The 5,417-nt window shown below is 39.2% G+C and overlaps 1 pseudogene; it reads right to left on the minus strand.

Moving 5' to 3' along the window:
- Positions 1 to 3,263: 3,263 nt before the first annotated feature.
- On the minus strand, positions 3,264 to 5,077 carry Pes1-ps1 (pescadillo ribosomal biogenesis factor 1, pseudogene 1; annotated as a pseudogene).
- Between the last annotated feature and the right edge of the window lie 340 nt (positions 5,078 to 5,417).

The following is a 5,417-nucleotide window of genomic DNA, read 5'->3' on the forward strand; positions in this document are numbered from 1 at the left end:
AAATGGGAAAATGGATTATGTATACTTTCCATTATCACACATCCATATTAATATAATTAAGCTCTTATTTAGATGTGAGTAGTAATGCATTCGTGTCTTCCCTTTGGGTTTTAGCTGGGTGCTGATGCTGTGAACCATATGTACATATTTATAAATAGCAAATGTTAACTGACTTGCTTTGCAGAAAGTATTGCTATAATCTTCAGCATAATTTTTATTAGTTCAGGCTCATTATCTTAATGGTTTCAAAAAGAACAGCATTCTTACTGTAAAACTGATACTGCTAAAATCAAAAAATTTAAGAAATAATAGTATTGGATGATTGTGTGACTTCCTCATCCCTCCCACCCACACAGAATAAATTTAATTCTCTTAATTTGCTTTCTTGTTTGTTGTATATAATGCATGAAAGGCTGTGTTTCAGATTCCCATGAAAATAATTAAATAAAACTATTACCAGAAGGTTGTGTCTGCTTGACATTATCTATATTATGGTTTGAAAGAAAAATTATATAAATTAAAATCATTAAGTTAAAGACATTTAGTCAGACATGGGGTCACTGTCCTATAATAGAATTTCCTGTGCAATTCTAATGGAGTCGTGTGCCATCTTTCTTTGTGTAGGAAGATCCTGTCTCAAAATGGATGGGTGAAAATCAAGCTCAAAAATTATGTGTGCATATAATTTAATCAATTTTAAAATGTCTGATTTTTAAAAAAATCTCTCTATGTATATATTTATGATCATAGTTTGGACTAAAGGTTTTTGTAAGCACTGAAGAAATATGCAATATTCATGCATATTATTGATTTTTGCTAATCTTCTGATTTTTCCCAACCATTCACGAAAACATTTATGAAAAATTCATGGACTTAGATTGCTCATACCTATATGAGTGGGGGTTTAAATGTGTGATATTTATTTGATTTATAATGCCATTTAGCTCAGATTTTTCATTGCTAATTTTTAGTCTTGATGTGTGTTGAAACCAGACAGAATTATTTCACTGATCTTAATTTGTGCATTTAGGCTTATGGTGTGTACATTTTGACTTTTTTCTTAAGATTACATTTATCTGTTTTATGTTATGTTCATGAGTGGTTTATATCCAGTTATGTATGTGTAGGTCGTGCGTTACTGAATGCCCTCAGAGGTAAGTTCAGTATGTCAGATCACTTAGAACTAGACACATGGAATTTTCAACTACCATGTGCATGCAGGGAACTGAATCTAGGTCGTGAACAAGAATGGTGCTTGCTTTTAACTACTTGGGCCATCTCTTCACCAAATATTATTTCTTTATTAATAATTACTTTTACATGTTTATCCAAATAATATTGCCATCCATCCCAGAATCTCCCACATTCTGCTCTACTGCCTTTCTCTCAGCATTTCATATGCATGTTATTATTTTAGACTCGCTCAATTCTCCTAATGCTGCATTTATATGGAACGTTTACTGAAACATGGGAAACATGGGCTGAATTAAAAAAAATTAAAACAGAAAAGAAAATGAACAAACAAAACCCTAAAATGCTCTAGACATTGGCAGCTATCAATTCTAGGTAACTCCTCAACCACGTACAGACAGATATTTATGACCCTCTGTTCAACCTTACTTGGGTTTGCATGTAGTCCCAGACATTGTGAATTTATGTGCCAATAGCACTATTGTGCTCAACAAATACAGTCTGATGCAGACATATGCTACCTCTGACTCACATAATCTTTCAGTCTCATACAGATGATTTCTGACCCCGATGTAATAGGTAGCAATACAGCTGTATTACTTAGAGATTAACACTCTGTAATGTCGTATTTTCTGCATATGTTAAGGTCTAATGTCTACAGCAATATCTGTCCTACAGAATAAGATTCTTTCATGAGGGCTGAGAGATCCACACCATGTGTCTAGTGATAAGCCATTAACACTGTTTCCATTTATTAGAATAATAGTGTGGGCTTTTCCACTTGACCCTATGACCCATCCGAACATGTTTTTGTCCCTTGTAATTGGACTAGTCATGATGTCCATCTTCTGTAGTGAAATTTACATATGACTGGTGAGTTTTTGTTTACTTCATTAGCATTCATATCATTATCATACTAATTAATATATCTTGAGATATCAGTTGTCAAAGCAGCTCTCTGTGGTTATGGCAGAATAACTCTGCTCATTATTTTTCTCCCACAGTTGCTTACGGATTGGTTTCTCCAAGTGTTATGACTTAAGTGTATGGTGTCCTCAGCAATACGGCTGTAACACAAAGTTTTGGATAGCAACCAGAAATAATAGTGATTACCCATGTCATTTAGCATTCAATAAAGCAGCAACTGAAAAATGGGTTTTCTATAGTATGTACAGGGGCTTGGTTTGCTAATAGGTGGTGAGAATTGGATGAGTGATTCCATTTTTAGAGGGTAAATCAATTTAAACTCATTTTTCTGTGTATAAACATATTTTGGAAGATTCTACAGTGGTAGGTTTTCATGAAGGGGGTCAATTTTAAAGTTCCTTGGCTTTCATGGTTAGTCCCATACTCTCTTTTTTACCATGTAGTCACCAATCCAAACCCCTTTAACCTTTCTTTCCTATTATTACAGTGTCTCCCTCCATCCTACCTGTATTTTGGCCCCTTTCTCATGAAACTTCCCCATTTTCACTACGTAGTTTCCTGACATCTATTGGCACACCAATTTAGGCACACAGATATAAAGAATCAAATCTAGCATCTATGAGAAAAAACTCAATTTTAACTTCTTTTAGTCTTAGTTGCATTCATTCAAAATGGTTATTTACAGATATATCTTATTTTTTTCAAATTTCCTAATTTTTTGTTTAGTATCTGAACAATATTCCAGTATGTATATATTTATTATTGAATAATCATTCATGTGTATGTTTATTATTGATAATAGCCCACTGTGTGTAGGTCAATATTTCATTATACAGTCATTATTTTATGTGTATCTAAATTTCTTCCATTGCATGACTAATAAGAAGAGAGTCAAGATGCTGATGAATATGTATTAGTATAACTTCTGAACTAGAATATAAAAACCTTTCAAGAATATGGTAAAGAATAGATAGTATCATAGATATATTTGTATATCTTCGAGAAACTTACACATTAATTTTTTGAAAGATCCAACCATTTAATAACATAAATTCCTCACCCTTACTCCTCGACAGCATCCTGAGCACAAAATGAGGATGTCAGATGGACTCCTGGATTAAGATGGGTTGGGTACAGTCCTCTTTTCCCAGACACTGGCATGAACCACACAGGAGGCTGGGACTGGCTACACACCACCGAAGGTATGAGAGTGCTGGCTGGTGTTCGCTCACACAGGCCTTGTCCTCTTGACTTCTTCCTCAGACTTCAAAGTGTCCTCATGTGCTTTCCTCTTCTCTGGGAGCTTGTTGGCCTCTCAGATTTTGTGCCGCTTGCAGAACATGATCTTTTGTTAAAGGTCCTTCTCTCGCTTCTTCATCATGATGGCCAGATGGTTGGCCTCAGTCTCTTCCTCCGGGGCCAGTGGCTGCTTGTCTTTCAGCTTCACGGTGCAGGCCTTAACCTGGGGCTTCTTTCCTTCCAGCTTTGCTGCTCCAAGGCTGACAGGTGCGCCTCCTTCTCCTCCTCTGATTCAGCTTCCACATCTTCCTCTTTGTTTTCTGCTGCAACACCAGTGTCACCTTCATTGTCATTGTCTTCATCATCCTCGTCTTCCTCTTCCAAGTTTCCTGGGTCTTCTCCCTGCTGCAGAACCAGGAGCTTCAGCTTCTCAGAGGGAATGTAATCTCCTTCCTTCTCAGCTATGAAGGGTAAAAGGTTTGGGGGCAGCTGCACCCCAGGGAAATATTCTGCCACAGGGAGGAGGAGCCTGGCATTCAGACAGTCAAACACCCACTGGGGCTGTACGCAGTACCTGGCAATGATGGGGGTTTGCTGCCTTGGCCGCTCAACAATCTGGCAGGTGATGCAAGAGTCTGTGTTGTCATAGATGGCTCCAACGCACAAAGACTTGTCCCAGGATACATCCCTACCAAAACTCCTGATGATGAAAGCCAACGCTTCACTGGGAACCTCTTGGTTCGGGAAGAACTTCAGGCTTCAAAGAGTTTCTTGGGCTTTTCCTGTGCTTCCAGCTCTTTCCTTCAACCTTTCTCCTGTGCTTTCACCTCCCTGCCAGTAGGAAACCCATCAGCCTCAGCCTCCTGTATAGCAGGCACCACCACTCGGGCCAGGCTGGCACTGAGGGCAGTCAGTTTCTCCATAGAGCTGTCAGAGTCCAATGCATATGTGTCCTTACTAACTTTAGTTTCTACTTGGGCTTGACCTTCAATCTTGGGGGGATAGTGAAGTGTGAGTGACTAGTAGAGGCGGAAGTTGATGAAGCCCAGGAGAGTGGTATAGAACTCAGTGAAGGTGGCCATGACTCTTTAGTCCACATCTGTTGTATTATCATGGGTGATAATACATAGAAATAATACATAGAAAGCATAGGGTGCAAGACATACGATGGGCTGACCCATCACCTCAGCCTAATAATAAATTCCTTTAATGGACAGGAAGACCTTGCTCAGGGCTCAGGCAGCAATGACGTAGTGCAGAACTCCACAGTAAGGCGGCGTCACAGCTGAATGGTCTGCACATGGCACTTGCCCATTCTAGGGAAGGTGGAGAAAAGGAAGCACATAGACAGGGCATTATCAAGGACTAGCAATGTATCAATAAATGTGGGGTTCCACTCGTTGACAATGTGGTCAAGTTTGTAGCTGGATTTATTGTCCTTCAGTCACGCTACAGCATTCCATCCACTCTTCCCATAGGCTTTGAGGAGCTTCTGGACAAACAACTTGTACTGTTGAAGATGGATTCATGGAAGAGGAATTTAATAAGGTAAAATGTTTGGGCTGTTGTGGAACCCTTGTTAACTTTCTTCTTATGCTTGGGTTCATGAAGGTAAATGCCTGAAATCAAGCAGGCTCAGCTACAGCTTCTTCCTGGCTTTGTTTTGGGTGATACAATCGGGGGCAGAGCTTCGTTCATACATCTTTTCCAGACCTCCCATAGCTCCATGTTGAGAAAGCCCCAAGGAAAGGTAAAGCTACTTCCTCTCGCACGTGACACTTTAATTTTTATGAACCAATGACTTGTTCAACTTGAGACCTATCCCATGGTTAAGAACCAATACCTGATATTGTTTATGATACAGTGTAATGCTTGACGACAGGAGCCTAGGATAACTGTCCTCTGGGAGGGTCCACCTAGCAGTTGACTGAAACAGATGCAGAGACCCTAAATCAAACATTAGGTAGAGTCAGGAAGAGTTATGGAAGAGTTATGGGGAGACTTGGGGGATCTGGAGGAGATAGTTACTCCACAAGAAGAATAACAGTCATCTAAATCCT

This window comes from Rattus norvegicus, chromosome 11 (genome assembly GCF_021556685.1).
Source record: "Rattus norvegicus strain SHRSP/BbbUtx chromosome 11, alternate assembly SHRSP_T2T, whole genome shotgun sequence".
NCBI classification, from domain to species: Eukaryota; Metazoa; Chordata; class Mammalia; order Rodentia; family Muridae; genus Rattus; species Rattus norvegicus.